Source organism: Mustela lutreola, chromosome 3 (genome assembly GCF_030435805.1).
Source record: "Mustela lutreola isolate mMusLut2 chromosome 3, mMusLut2.pri, whole genome shotgun sequence".
In the NCBI taxonomy this organism is placed as follows: Eukaryota; Metazoa; Chordata; class Mammalia; order Carnivora; family Mustelidae; genus Mustela; species Mustela lutreola.
Genome location: NC_081292.1, coordinates 208,079,924 through 208,095,815, shown reverse-complemented (window position 1 = coordinate 208,095,815; position 15,892 = coordinate 208,079,924). Strand labels below are relative to the sequence as shown.

The window sequence follows — 15,892 nt, the reverse complement described above, 5'->3', positions numbered from 1 at the left end:
GATTTCATGGCTAAGAGCCTTAAATCCTAGAAATAAAAGACTTCCCTTCCTTTTATTATTTAGTAATTTGGGGTAGGTCACTTTAAGCTTCAGCCTCGGTTTTAGAGTTGCGGAATGGGAATTGGGAATATGATCTGTATCTTTAGGATTACGGTAACGTTAGATGCCGGGAAGCAGTTTCTCATGCATAAGAAACGTTCCTAAATGTTGGCTGTCATCATTGTTGTTGTTGTCGCCTGAACAGGACCGTAAGCTCCCCGAGAGCAGGGTGCGGCACCCTGGAGCCCATCACAGGCTGGTGGCCAAGGGATGCGGCCTTCCAGCGCCGGCGCCCGCGTCCCCACCTTCTCACCGCGTCTAACCAGAAATGCAACTTTGGTTACGTTCTCGGTGCGACACACACGGTTACCTCCTCGGCGACGCGCCGGACACTCAGTGGCCCCTTCCCACCTGGAGAGGCTGATATAGCCCCGCTGCGTCCCTGCCCGGTGAGTCCCGGAACCCGCTGTGCGCCCGGCGCGCCGGCCCCTTCCCTCTCCGGGGTCGGCCGGGGCCAAGGTCGGGCGCGCGGCGCCGAGGGCTCGGGCGTGCGTCAGCGCGTGTTTGCGCCTCACGAGCGCCCGGCGAGCGGCGGCGATGCTGCTTCCCGGTCGGCGACCATCTCCGCCCGCCGGTCCGCGCGGGAGCCGGGTGCGCGGGAGCCGGGTGCGGGGACGGAGCCGCCCGCGCCCTCCCCTCCGCCGCGCGCTGCGCCCGCAGGCCGGGGCCGGGGGTCCCCCGGGGCGCGGGGCGGGCGGGAGGCCGGGAGGAGCGGCCCCGACGCATCCGCCGGCGCCGCAGGAGGCGGAGCGCTGCACCTGGCGGCGGGTTCTCGGGCCTGACGCGGGTCCGGCCGGCCGCGAGCTGCGCGCCCCGGGCCGCGGGGAAGGAAGCCGGAGTCCGCGCCGGCGCTGCGCCCGGCTGGCCGCTGCGGGTCGCCCCTCCGCACGCGCCCCTCGGCCGCGCCCCGCCCGCCGCAGCCCCCGAGCAACCCCCGCCCGCCCGCGATGGCGCGCGCCGCCCCGACAGCCGCCGCCCCGGCGCCCCGAGCCGCCGCCCCGCGCCGGGGGGAGAAGGCCCCCAGCGTCCCGCGCCTCTGAGCGCCGGCGCCGCCCGCAGCAGGTGAGTCCGGGCGCCGCGCGGGGAGGGGGCGCTGGGCCGGGGAGGGGGACGCGCAGCCCCGCGGGAGCTTCCCCCGCGGGGGCGGCCGGCTCGGAGGGCGGGGGCTCCCCTGCCGCGCGCGCACCTGCTGCGGGGGGTCTCGGAGGCGCGGCTCCGGGCGGGCGGGCGGGCGTGGGCGGCTCTGCTCCCGGCTCGCCCGCCCTCCCCCTCCCTCTCCACCCCCTGGCTTCTGGGTCGCTTGTCATCCTCATGGGGCGCTGGGGGGGCTGCGGCGGGCACCCCGGGCCCGGGCGCGGGCGGCACTTCCGCAAACGTAACTGCGGCAGGAAAACAAAGGCGCTGGCGGAGGGGCCCCGCCCGGCGCCGGCAGCTGCGGGGGTGCGGGCGCGGGTGCGGGGACAGGGCCGGGCCCCCCGTGCAGGCCCTTCTCCTCCGCGCTCGCCTGGCGCCCTCGCGGGCAACACCCTCAGGGAAGGGGGAGCGAGAGTCTCGGGACAGACCCAGCGACAGGCCGGGGACCGCCTGTGCGCCGGGAGGACTGACGGCGCCGGATCCCGCAGGTGAATAAACAGGAAAACTGCCTCCACCCTCAGCCCCGGGCCGCCCGGGCCGCCCGGGCCTCCGCGCTTAACCGAATCCTGCTGTGCTCTGACATGTCCCCAGAGCCCTTTGCGGATACTAATGGGGGCTACCCGCCTTTTGGGGTCCTAGTTATTCCCCACCCCCCTGTAATTTTAAGTGGGAAGGTGAAAAATTGGAAACGCAGCTTACGCCTCATTTCTCTTCCTCGGAGACAGACAGACGGATTAATTCTGCTTACAGCAGGAACACGGTGCATTTTGCTTCTCCCACACACATTCAGGACCACAGGCATTTCCTTTTCGACCAAAAATATTTAATAAGCACCTTACAGAGCTCCTGGAACAGATAAAACGTCGCCTGATAGTTGTAGGAAAGAACCTTAAAGTGTTGAGGTTCTGGTAACGATTGCTGTCTAGATGCGTGCGTCCTTGGGTATGTCACATCTGCCCCGGCCTCAGTTTCCTCGCACGTAAAAGGAGATGGTTGGATAGTATGGTGGCCGGGTTTCCCCTTCGCTGTTCTAGAAGTTAAGGATTTTGTGGAAATCTAACCTCTTCAATATAGAGGACTACAAGGGATGGGGGGACAGACGGTGGGCCGACAGAGCTGTATTTGGTAGACTTCTGGGGTGGGCAGAGCACCCCTTCCCCAGGGACACGGAGAGCTGGCCCGCTGACGGCGGGTGCATCATTGATGGCCTCGCTGAGTAAAGGGAAAGGACAGGAACCCTAGTCATTGTTAAGACTGGCTCTTGACACTTTGAGCAGCCGGCCATTAGCAGACGTCAAGACATTCTCAGTGATTTCGGTAGCCAGATGGCCTGTGTTTATCACAGGTTGGAAGTAGAATTTAGGACTGCTTGAAAGCAGGCTGGGACGTTGCTGTTGAGCCCAGAGCAAGACACACAGTGAGTAGGAGAGAGGATCACGTTTCCATAATGCATTAAAGCTACTAAGCATGTTCCAGTAATTTATTTCTAAGGCCCTTTGCGTTTCTGTATGGATGAGGCCAACTAAACCGTAAAGTAGAACGGCAGCAAGGTTCGCACGTTCGGTGGAAGGAGGCCTGGGACCCCGTAGTCTGCCTGCACTGCTGACAATAAGAAGGCACTTTCTGAGCACTCACTATGTCCAAAACACCATCTTACACACTTAATTTCTCGGTCTCTGTGAGAGAAGTCTTTTCCCCAGCACTGAAAATGATGAAAAGGAAGCAGAGAAGAGTTAAAGAATTTACACAGACCACATCATCAGTGAGAGTTAGACGGGACCCCATGTCTCTGGCTCCAAAGCCTGGGAAATTTCCACACGGTGTTCCTCCTTCTTCAGGACCCATTGGGCCTCACTACCCAGGCAGATTCCCTCCTTCACTTTTTGACTTTGATAGTCAACCACCTTTCAGGGTCCATGTACTCCATATGTTCATATCCATGTCAGATGATCTGTAATGTGCATTGCACGCATTTTCATGCATATATACCTCTTTGTTCTCACCATTTTTAGGTTGAAGGCAAGTGTGAGAAAAATGAAAATAACCAAAGATATGTTTAGTACTAGGCCAACAGGTTTTTTTGGCTTTCTTTTTTGGATATCCAGGAAATCTTGATTTAGCAAGTTGTCGGTGAAAGGGAGATATGCAATAAATGTAAATATGTCTGTTAGCCACCTTGACGCATTGTCTTGGGAAAAGTCAAGACACAGTAAGTGAAAAGAGGAAACAGAAAAAGATATTTAGATGCATGTACTTAAACATGCACGCAGGCCCTTGTACAGCTCGTTGTCCCGAAACCGTTGACATCGACGGCGTGAAGGGAGCAGGTGGGCTGCGGTGGAAGGAGAATGCTTTTACTTTTTTCCTCATGAAGTTATGTTTGGACTGTTTTTTAAGGGTCTGCCTTAGCCTGATTTGTTGCCCTAAATCCCAAATGACACATTTATGTAGTCATTAGCCTTGTTGTTGATTTCAGTAACATTTCTTTCCTAGCTGCTTGTCCCTCTCTATATTTAGAAGACGGTTATTTACTATTTTGTAAAATCGCACTGTCTTAATTTAGATGACCGGGGAGCTTTAGGAAACTCTCAGAGTCCTTTGTTAAAGCAGTGATTTCCTGGTATAGAGCCCCAAGGAGAAAACCAAACCCAAACAAAATAACCTAAATGTGAAACACCTATACCTCGAGCCTGTATATCAGTATGTATTTGCTATAGATGCTGCAACTCGTCTTGCTAGTTTCTAGGCCTAAGTAGGTCCCAAGCAGACCCACAACCCTACCTCAGCACCGACAAAAACCACGCAGAGTGTTGTATTAAAAGTAGCCTCCATCTGCCTTGGTCCAAGGTCATGTAAATGCGGCTGAGTCGAGGAAGTGCAGAGGGGTGTCTGAGGCTTGGAAATGTGAATGAGAACCTGCATTGCCCTAGGACCTGGCGGTCCTGCTGCATTTGAGGCTGGGGGGAGGGTGGGACAGATGGAATGAAACGTAGGCTCAGAGCGAACCCCGTATCCCCGAGGGAAGAAAAGGGATTGGGTAAAGGAGCGCTGAGACACCTTTTTTGACATTTGTTCTCGTGTGTTTGGGAAGGGAAGACAAATCCCGGGAACATGTCACAAATAGGAAACAGGAAAGTCCAACTTTTAATAAAATTCAGGGGAAATCTTTTGATCTGAGACTAAGAGTGGGACTGGGGGAGAGTGGGAGTCTGGCCCTCATGAGTCAGCAGTGGCCAGAGGAGCTGCGCTGTGGCTTTGTGGAGGATAAAAGGAGAACTGGAAAGGGGAACTGGTGTTGTCTCAACAAGCCTGATTTATAGGTTAATCGTGCCAAGGGAAAGTGAGTAAGGAGCCTGGGGTGGTGGTGAGCTGCGTGTGTGGCTATGTAGAGAGACCTCTGCTGCCCAAACAGGGGCCCTCTGCCCTCCTCACGGCGCCTCAGAGTGGGCCCTGCCGCCCGTGGGGTGCTAAGCCGTAGAGGACGTCTGGAATCCAGAACAGTGGAGGAGCGGGTCCCTGGGAGCCGTGTGGCAAATTCTTGTCTCATAACTGCATTAAATGCTTTTAGGGACCAGATTGAGAGAACACGCTTGGGCCCAAGGTAAACAAGGTGTCTCTTAACAGAGCGAAGTCTGGAGCCCTTACCCTAAGCATTAAGCAGAACCATATAAAGGGACATGCACACCGTCCACGATTTAACAGGATGTACTGTTCTCTGGTCCAGCACAGTCAAGCTTCTGTGTGTGGCTGACGGAGCTAACAGGGAGAACCTTCTTGATTCTGTTTCAGAATAAGTTCTGTGGAGCTGGGTTTAAAGAACCAGTGAAACTCAGATTCACCTTTATGAGGGAGTTTGAATAAAATATTTTATTGTTATGCTTTCAGGGGGTAAAAATGACACACGTTTTAACTTACTGTATAATCAGGTTCCTTATGTTTTGAAGGCATGACATCTTTTAAAAATTATTTTTTATTGAGGTATAGTTAACATACAATGTTACATTAGTTTCAGGTGCATAACGTAGTGATTTAACACGTCTATAGTTACACAGTGGTTACTACAATAAGTACTAGTTACCATGTGTCACCCCACAAAGTTGTTGCAATATTACTGACTGTACTCCCCATGCTGTACTTTTCATCCCCTAGATTCACAGGAATTTATACCTCCCAATCCCTAGCCCTTCAACATGCCTCCCCTGTGGCAACCACCAGTTCTCCGTGCATATAAGTCTGATTCTATTTTTTTGTTTATTCCTTCCTTTTGTGTTTTAGATGCCACATGTAAGTGAAATCATATGGTATGTGTCTTCTTGTCGGGCTTACTGCACTTAGCACAATACCCTCTGGGTCCATTCATGTTGTCGCAAATGGCAAGATTTCATTCTTTTCTTGTGGCTGAGTAATGGTCCGTTGTGTGTATGGACACCACCTCTTCCTCATCTGCTCATCAGGTGGTGGACACGCGGTTGCTTCTGCAATTTGGCTATTGTAGGTAATGCTGCAGTAAACAGATGCGTTTATCTTTTCGAATCTGGTTTCATTTTCTTTGGGTAAACACCCAACAATGGAATTACTGGATCCTGTGGTAATTCCATTTTAAATTTTTTGAGGAATCTCCGTAGTGTTTTTCATAGTGTCTGCACCAATTTATAGCTCATCAGCAGTGCACAGGGGCTCTCTCGCTATCATGAAGATACACAGCACTTTAAGGGTATCTCAAAGCCCTTGTAACGGGCCTTTCCTTTGTCTCTCCAAGTAAGTGGGATCAGCCCAAGATAAAGCAGACTTCAATTTAGCAACTCCCCGTGACTTTTCAAGAGCTCCAGGATCAAGGGTGTCCTGATTGTAACTCAAATGCCCTCTTTTTAAAATTTTTTTTTTAAAGATTTTTATTAATTTATTTGACAGAGAGAAATCACAAGTAGATGGAGAGGCAGGCAGAGAGAGAGAGGGAAGCAGGCTCTCTGCCGAGCAGAGAGCCCGATGCGGGACTCGATCCCAGGACTCTGAGATCATGACCTGAGCCGAAGGCAGCGGCTTAACCCACTGAGCCACCCAGGCGCCCCCTTTTTAAATTTTTTAAAAAGATTTTATTTATTTATTTGAGAGAGAGAGCATGAGCAGGGGCAGGAGCAGAGTGAGAGAGGAGCAGGCTCCCCGCTGAGCAGGAGGCTCAGCCCCAGGCTGGATCTCAGGACACTGGAATCATGACCTGAGCTGAAGGCAGAGTCTTACCATTAATGGACTGAGCCACCCAGGCGCCCCATCAAATTCCTCGGTTTTAAAATAATGCCTCTTCTGTATTTTATTTTATTTTTTTCTTAAAGATTTTATTTATTTATTTGACAGACAGAGATCACAAGTAGGCAGAGAGGCAGGCAGAGAGAGAGGAGGAAGCAGGCTCCCTGCTGAGCAGAGAGCTCGATGTGGGGCTCGATCCCAGGACACTGAGATCATGACCTGAGCCGAAGGCAGTGGCTTAACCCACTGAGCCACCCAGGTGCCCCCTCTTCTGTATTTTAAAAGTGATTAATGCTCATTGAAGGAAAATCCAGCAAAGTAAAAGAAAAAACTGAAGTAACGCCTGACTTCTCAGAGATAGACCTACTGGCATGTTGTTATTATTATCCTCAGGTTTTTTGCCAAACATACTTCATATGAAGTACACAAACTTGCAGGTAGAACTCTTGCAGTACACGGGGGTTTGTGTCCTGCCCCTTTTCACTTAGTGCGATGCAGAGTAGATAGTGAGCATTTCTCCGTATTCTATTAACGTCAGTCTATTGAGTTCTTTTCTGCTCTCGTTGGATGTACCACACTTCATTTAACTTTATTTAACTGCTCCTGTCCCGGACTGCCTCCTGTACTTCAGTTTGGTTATTATGAAAAGTGCTGAAATAAACATCCTTATACTTAAATTGTTGCATTCTAGAAAGGTTTTGCTCTTCTCAGTTAACGAAGTCAGCACTGAATATTTTCATTTTCAAAAGCATTGGTGTAGCGTATGTGTATTTGTACTTTAATGGGCTCGGCGATCAGTCTTTTTCTGAGAGAAACTGATAGCTTATGTTAGCTGTCTATCGGAGTTCTAACAGCACCAGAAACAAGTTAGGTTACATATACTGGAATGTGCGTAGGATATAAAGTATTGTTTTAGATGCTAGCATGTAGGGGATGTAAATAAAAATCAGAGACGGGAGCCCATGTGCTTAAATGTACTTTAAATCTTGAGATCTATATTTTGATCTAAATTATAAATTCATAAAATATGTGCCTGAGTACTTCTAAATTTCTGTTTAAAATACCTTGTCTTGGGGTGCCTGGGTGGCTCAGTGGGTTAGGCCTCTGCTTTCGGCTCAGGTCATGATCTCAGGGTCCTGGGATCGAGCCCCGAGTTGGGGGGGGTTCTCTGCTCAGCAGGAAGCCTGCTTAGCCCCCGCCCCCGCCTGCCTCTCTGCATACTTGTGATCTCTTTCTCTCTCTGTCAAGTAAATAAGTAGAATCTTAAAAAAAACAAAAACAAAAAACTTACCTTAGGGGTGGCTTATACTTTCCTTAGCCTTCTTAACCTCCTCAGTGTCTTAACAGTGTTGGAACAGCCAGGTAAGAACAGCAGTCATTTACTGAACAAGCTTGCATCAAATACCCCTTATAAATATAACATCATTTTTCATCTGTATGCCCACATGCACATAAGAGCTCTAATGTAATGTTTTATTACTAGTACCTGGAGTTGTGTTTTTATTTTTCCTTATAATTCTTATTTTTCCACAATCTCTTTTCCTGTGTTCCTAGTATTTTTAGATCTTGAACCCATACTCCTATGTTAATATATTTAGAGCCAGCTTTTTTCTGAAAAGATTTGGAAAAAGAAAAGTCTGTATGTATAAAACAGATTCACTTAACAAGGTTTAAAAATAAACCAAAAAGCATTTTAATAGAGTTATAATTTGTCTTTTTTTAAACTAATGCATCTTCTCTATAAATTGCTCCTCAAGTGTAGCAAGCAAAGATTTATTGAGAAAAATCTTTCGCTAAAACTGTAAGCAGATCACTTCTTTCAGTATCAACCTTTTAAAAACCTTTTGTTTCATGCTTTGAAAATATAAGTCTGAGATTTTCCATGTTGGCTTCTTGGCAAAGAAACAAAGGTTGCATTTATATTCATTGAAACAGTAAATCATTTCATAATAGAGATTGATAATAGGGAGGTAAGTGTTGACTTGCTGAGGTGGCCAGGTTCCCTGTGGTCTGGGCTGGGGCTGGCCGGGTTCCACCTGCCCCCTGCGCGCCTCTCTCTTTCTCTCACCCTGTGCCTCTTCTGGTGCCTGGAAGCTGTGTGAAGACTCCGTTCGGTGTCAGTCGATTCTCCAGGCTCTCACATGGGAATAACAGTGCTTGTAGGGCTCCCTGTCGGAGAAAAGCGAAGAAGAATTATATTGACATTTGAAACTGAGCAGGCGGCTTCTGGGTGAATATGTGTTTAGCTTTCAGAGACTTCTGGGAAAGACTGCACGGCCCCCCAGGTGGGAACCCGTGGCCCGGAGGACCTGAGGGGCTGGGACGGCACGCGGGCCGCTGCGGCTGGAGGGGAGTGACAGGAGCGCTCTGGATGGGCCTGTCTGGGGAGACCGTAGTCGGTGTGCCAGACTGCAACACAGGATTCCCTCTGGTTTAGAAGTGATGCACTCGGGGGCTGGGCACCTGCTGGCCCGGCCGATCTCGGGATTGTAAGTTTGAGTCTTATGTTGGGCGTAGAGATTACTTGAAATAAAACCTAAAAAATAAATAAATAAATAAAAGGTAGGTACTCTGTGACACCCCCGGGGCTCCAGGCCTGCTCACGGAGTGGCTCAAAGGGAGCCCTTGCCAGGCTCCAGCGGCTGCTGGCCGGTGAATGCGGGGACCCTCTTCCTCCTGTACTTGTGCTCAGCTTCCTCCACTGCCTTTGCTTTCTGGCTGGTGCCGGTGGCTCAGGGAGGGGCTGTGCGGGGTCCTCGTGCACAGAGCTCCCGGGGCCTGTCCCCACGGGTAAAGCAGCACGAGCTCCTGCACGTCCACTGGCTCCCGCCCGGCTCAAACACCCACTGCTTTCTGCTCCTGCTGGAGAAGCTCACGGGATCGAAGTAGCTTAAAACGAAATTCTGTTCCTGGTGTGATTTGAGCTGCTCACTGACTCCTCACACTGGGCTTATGAATAAAGGCGTGGAAGGAAGCCGGGTTCTGGGCCCGTTTCACATTGGCCCTGCAAGCTCCCGGCCCAGGCCTTCACCAGGAACCCAAAGCAGACAAATAGGAATTTGCCTCCATGATGCTCGCCAAGGTCTAAGGCCACCAATTTTTGAATCATATTTTGTGTGACTTCCACAAAGTGAAAGTGAAAATCCACCCGGCTTACTGCTGAGCCACATTTAGGATTAAAGACTGTTTCCTCCCCCACAACCACACCCTCGAGAGATGAGAGTAACTGGTTCTTTCCTCTCTCTCAGCTGTGGAGGGGAATGCACTGGATTTCAGCTCCTGTCCCTCATGGTTATATAACTGAAATGTTCCTACAGGTGGCTCTATTCTAAATGAATAGGTATTTCTGGCTGGGAGATACCTGATTACCATTCCAGTCCCTAAAGAACACTGTGTCCTCTTGGGAGCCGGTGTGCTGCTCCTCACCTCCACACCCCCACCCCCGGAAGAAACTAGGCTGACGATGCAGAAATCAACAGGAACGTGAATTCATTCTTGCTTTCTCTAAAATAAATTAATAAATCTTTAAGAAAAAACGCAAAATGCTTTTTCACACATTATTTCATTTAAGCCTTGGAAACCCTCTTGGGTTTGTGTTTTGATCCCCATGTTACAGTGAGTAAAGTGAGGCTCAGAGGAGCACAGATCCGTCGAGGCCAGGAGAGCACCCGGAACTTCTCTCTGCACTTCCTAAGTTTAATCTCTGTCACATTAAACTTCAGTAAAACATCCATCAGGCTCCAGTATATGCCATCAGGTGCTTGTCAAAAATAATCTTTATTGTGAGCTTAGAGGAGTAAAGGGAATATGCTTAGTACCAGATCCCTCATTCAAGTAGTTTATAATCTAGTCGGGAAGACAGGAAATACCTATAAAAACAATCAAATCATTCATAAGTCTGCCACAGCTCAGGTGTGAGAGTCATCAAAGGAGTTTCTTTTATTTCCAGATGTTAATAAAAGATTGTGTTAAGTGCAATTCATAGAGACTATCTAAAGCAATTCTAGGGTCACTCGGGTCCCGGGCTTAGTCGGTTAAGTATCTGCCTTTGGCTCAGGTCATGATCTCAGGTCCTGGCCCGTCTCTCCTCCTCCGGCCCTCACCGTCCCCACTGGAGCTCTCACTCTCCTTCTCTCAAATAAATAGTCAAATGTTTTTTAAAAAAGTAATTTGATCAGGGCGCCTGGGTGGCTCAGGGGGTTAAGCCTCTGCCTTCGGCTCAGGTCATGATCTCAGGGTCCTGGGATCGAGTCCCGCATTGGGCTCTCTGCTCAGCGGGGAGCCTGCTTCACCCTCTCTCTCTGCCTCTCTGCCTACTTGTGATCTCTCTCTCTCTCTCTCTCTCTCTGTGTCAAATAATAAAAAAAAAGACCAGTACACTAATATAAAAGATCAAATGTTAGGAAATCCTTAGGGGTTTCTGTAGTAAAATACTGCCTTTCTGTTTCCCACTCTAAAGCTATAATGATCTTCATAAAATACAAACATGGCCATTGTATTCTAACTCTCCGGTGGCTCTCTGTCGCGCCCAGAATGAATAACACCAAGAAGTTCCCCCCATAGATCAGGTGCCGTAAGAGTTCCGCGTTACGCTTTTCATCCCCCCCCCCCACCCAAATGGAGAAGTATTATTAAATTCCTCATTTTGTAGATGAGGAGACTAAGAGAAGTAGGTTCCTCAAGGCCACAACTAGTCAGTGACAGAACCAGGATCCCAGTCGCTGCCAGTCTCTCATCCCCTACTCAGCCACCCCTTCGGGGCGTGTAAAAGGCCCTTCCGGATCAGGCCCTCCCCTGCGCCTCCTCCTGTGGGCCACTCTCTCATCCTTGGAGACCTCCTCATGGCCCCTTGAGAGATGCCTGTGTTAGCTGTGCTTGCTCCTGCTTTAACAGACAGCATGGCGCCCTGTGGCTGTGGTCGCCCTCTCTTACCACTGGATTGGACAGCAAGGACTTGGTCTTCACCTTTGGAATTACTGATCACCAAACACGCATCCCATCCAGTGGTTGGTGCTAAGTTTATATTTGTTGGGTTAAAGAGCCTCTTTAATTTTCAGTAGAAGTCTCTAACGTGGTAGTCTGTGTTTCCTCCTGTCACCTCTTGGTTGATTTCTAGGGCCTCTGTGATCTGTTCCTGAGTGCTACCCTCAGGTGCCCCTCGGCCCCAGCATCAGCATTTTCAGGCTCTCTTGTGGTCTCTTCTTTTCCTCTATCGTGGAATAGTTTTCCCATTCATCATTGCCCAAGGCAAACCCTACACATCTTTTGGGGTTCAAGTTAAGTTCTTCATTCTCTTGACAACATCTGTGTGAAGTTCGGGCTCTCTGCTCTGCTCGAAGCTCCAGAAGCACCGCATTGTTTGTGACTTTTCCCGTTAATTACTCTGTGCTCTGTAGCTTCCGTTATTCTTGTCACTTGCCATTTAAATCCTCGTGTTTTGGGGTCATCTTTTCAACTGTAAAGTAAGCCTTTGAGGCCCAAGACCATGTTTTGGACGTCCCTGTCCAGTAGCCGCACGGTACCTTAAGACACAGCCCCGCACAAGCTGTCTGGTGTGAGCGTGAGCTCGGCTTCCTGCTCCCTGCTCGCTCGGCTCCCGGCTCCCTGCTCGCGCTGGGCTCCTCATTTTCCTTCTCTGGGGCTCACTGGCCTCATTGTGAAGTTGGGAAAATAATCTGACCCCAGAGAACTGTTGAGATGATGACATGAGTTAATACATTTTAAACCTATAGCAGCTATTCCTTAAGCCTTGTTGTGTTGTAGTTAGTAGTAACTGTGATGCTAACATAGCCCACTGAGCCCTTATTAAAATACAAATATGTCATCAAGATGGCCAGCCAGGAGGTATATATTCGCCACTGTATGAGTCAGGTTGTTTGTCACCCAGCAGACAGGTTTTGCTATGAGCCTGGGAAAGGTCCACCAAGAATAACTGGGAGGCACTTTCTGGGAGGAGTTTCCTTCCAAGGGGAACCATGCTGGCAGCAGCTGTGTGGAGCAGTGAGTGACTGGAGGGCTCAAGCGGGACCTTGGGGGATCTGGCTGGGCTGACAGGACTAGAACCAGTTTGGCTCTTTTACAACTTGGTTTAGCCGTAGAAGAGCCATGTCAAAGTGCTGCAAAAGGAAGAAGGAATCCAAAATAGTCGTTCACCTCTGTGGACCTTAATGCCCTTGTGGCTTGGGTGACTATTACAAAACCAAACTTGTGTTTCTTTTTCATAACATCGGCTAAAGGTCTAGCAGATGCTCAAGCAATCATTATGGGAAAAAGATCTGTTGGAATTGACATTGAATGCTAAATAAGCCTCTGAGGGAAGCTCTTTCTGGACAATCTGGGGGGTGAACTCAATGTTCAAGATGCAGTGGCTGAAAACCAGGACTGTCGGTCTCGTTTGGGTGGTTTCTCTGCGTCTGTATCACTAATACAGTGCGGCAGTAGTTAGAGACCTGCCCTGCTGATCACATCGTGTAAAGGCCTAGAGAATGGTCGGTGACAGTTGACAATGTAGAGCCGGGTCTCAGGGTTCCAAGTGTGGATTTTCCCATTTTGCAGCCTCTCTACTGGTCTCTGAGCAACATCGAGCTGTGACAGAAGTGGTGCCGAAAGGGGACTGGCCTTTCTGTGTTAGCCGGTCACTGCTTCCTCTCTGTCACCGAGAGTCATGTTGCTGCTCTGTTATAGTGTTTGTAAATCTGGCCTTTGACAATTGCTACTCCAAGTGAAATATTCAGGTTTAAGGTGTTTTTCCCCCTGAAAAGCTGAGTCCAGTTCCATACTCATGTATTTGTGGATACTCGGTATAGGCTTGAGTGGTATCCAGTTAAACGCAAAATGGTGGTAGCTATCAATTTTAGCAAGAATTATTTCATCACTGTCATCAGTAATTCAGAAATACCTGCTGATTGAATGACTCAGTGTAATTACCAGTGGAACGTGTTTCCACGTTTAGAAGGCTGTGTTCTATTTTCCCAGTGACAGTGTTGGTTACTATCATTAGAGAGTGCTCGGTGAGAAAAATTTTTGGCTTTTCTAATAAATAAAAGCCCTTCTTATCCAAGTAGTATTAACTGTAAGTCTACAGTACAGATTTCCCAGAGAAGTTCATAAATTTAATTCTGTGTCTGAATTGAAATGTCTTCTCTCCTTTTTAGAAGTTGCTTTTTAAAAAAATCTAAAAAAAAAAATGCTCAGAAGTTTAAACAAAAGTGTTAGCTCAATGAGTTCATATTGTTAGACTACTTAATAAACAGTACCTCCCCTTGGGGCAAACAGATAAAGTACTTCATCCAGCATATAAATATTTTTACTGCTCTTTATACTTGCTCTATCAATCCTTATGGCGAATGAAATGTAATCCAAGTCAGCCAAAGCATGCCCTACTTTAGGGCATATTTTAATTTTATTAAAATACAGAGTTTGTTTTGGCTCATTTGCTTCTTTTTGTCCCCGATCCCATGATTGTACAGATGACTGCATGTGAACTGTATTGTGTTACTGTGTTTTTTTAATTAATTAATTAATTAATTTTTTTAAAAAAATTTTATTTATTTATCTGACAGACAGAGATCACTAGTAGGCAGAGAGGCAGGCAGAGAGAGAGGGAGAAAGCAGGCTCCCCACTGAGCAGAGAGCCTGATGCAGGGCTCGATCCCAGGACCATGAGATCATGATCTGAGCCGAAGGCAGAGGCTTAATCCACTGAGCCACCCAGGGGCTCCTAATAACTGTGTTTAAATGTGATTGTTTCGGTTCCTTTTCCTCAAAATCAAAATATAACCTGAAAAATATTGAGACTAAACATTAGTGTCCTGAACTGAAACTTAAAGTTTTTGTTTGTATTTTTAGAATTAAAATTCCTTTTTAAAAAAAATTAATTTATTTATTTTCAGCATAACAGTATTCATTATTTTTTCACCACACCCAGTGCTCCATGCAATCCGTGCCCTCTCTAATACCCACCACCTGGTACCCCGACCTCCCACCCCCCCCCGCCCCTTCAAACCCCTCAGATTACATCCAGTAACTCTTATAAGAATTTTAATTCTTATAAGAGAATTAAATTTTAATTCTTATAAGAGAATTAAAATTCTTATAAGAGTTACTGGATGTGACATTCATACAAAGGTACTGCCCGTTATAGAAGACATTCCAGTAACTTTGCATTTGTTGGTACTTAGAGAACTACTTAACATCTGCACTCATGGAGTAAGAAATTTTTCATGGTCTTATGATAATAAAAAAATCTTGACTAAGATGGTGAGGAAAGAGTGGTTTGGGAGAAAGTCGTTCATCAAGATTGTAATCGACGGTCGAATGGAAGGTATTTTGCAACTTTGAGTTAGCATTTGGGCATGGGTTCTCAGCATCGCTTGGACAAACCAGAGACTTAACGCCCTTTTAAAAGGACTTGGTGTCCTTCTGTGACCTACTCGTTAAAGACTCAGCAGCTGATCTATGGAGGATAATTAATTAAAGCCCACCTGATTGGAGTTCAGGTCTGAATTCATTGTGTACAATTCTGAAAACTGTTTTTTGTCTGGGGTACAAGGGCATGGTAGCTGCTTTTAACTATTGTCTTCTGTAGAGATAAAGCTTGGAAGACGGCACATTTCCTTTTTAGTCTTGAGTTTTATTTTTTAAAGCAGAGAGGCATGCACCATTTTTTAAAAAAGAAGAACAAGCTTAAAAAGCTTGTTTAAAAGTAAAACAACAACCAGATTCTACCTTATCGCTCATGTCCCCTGTCAGAGGCAACTGCTTCCTCTGCATTTGGGGCTGCTGTTGTGATACTCACCTGTGTATTTTGAAATAGAACGCTTGTATTCTTGAAATCTTCATTTTTGAGTAAAAGCATTAGCTGCTGTCTTCTCACCGTGGAAGCTACGGAGTTAACTCTTCTCTGCTGCCCCAACTCTGGGTACCTGCTCAGCCGCCTCCTTCCGCATCTTCCCAGTGTGCTGATGTGGCAGTTTCGGCAGTTCTGTGAGTTCGGACTGTTTGCATTAGTGTATGACTGTAGTCACAGCTGAGACTTGGAGCAAATTCGGATTATTTTCTTTTCCTGTGCAACCTTTTGTTTTCCTGTGATGTTGTGCTTACTTCGCTTTCCCTGTACTTACACTAATTCACCCCTAAACTCCTCCATCATCTGTGTTTCCTCCTGGGACATTCCGATGTACTGTTCCTGTCGGTGTCATCTCGCTGTCCGAGGCCATCTGCGAGCCTCCCACGCGCCTCCCGCTCCACCTGTGGCCCTGGGGCTCTGGCGCGCGGCTGTCACGCGGGACCTGCAGTCACCAGCGTGCCTGTGTCCCTTTGCCTCTCTCCCATGTCAGGTCTTTTGTGTCCTGTATCCCCGTCTTTCTCTTGATTTCATCCCTTGCTTGGTGGCAACCTGAGAAAGGACAAAGAA

The 15,892-nt window shown here is 48.3% G+C and overlaps 1 protein-coding gene across 3 annotated transcripts in view; it reads left to right on the top strand.

Annotated features, from left to right (window-relative positions):
• Positions 1–358: 358 nt before the first annotated feature.
• Positions 359–15,892, top strand: part of MFSD6 (major facilitator superfamily domain containing 6) — a 69,643-nt gene continuing 54,109 nt past the window's right edge. For 2 of the 3 annotated variants that reach the window (XM_059168576.1, XM_059168578.1), the window contains exon 1: positions 1,054–1,161. The gene's annotated coding sequence lies outside the window, so the exon portion shown is untranslated. Of the gene's footprint in view, positions 489–1,053; positions 1,162–15,892 lie in introns of those variants that run through there. The other variant, XM_059168577.1, reaches the window with a different exon arrangement.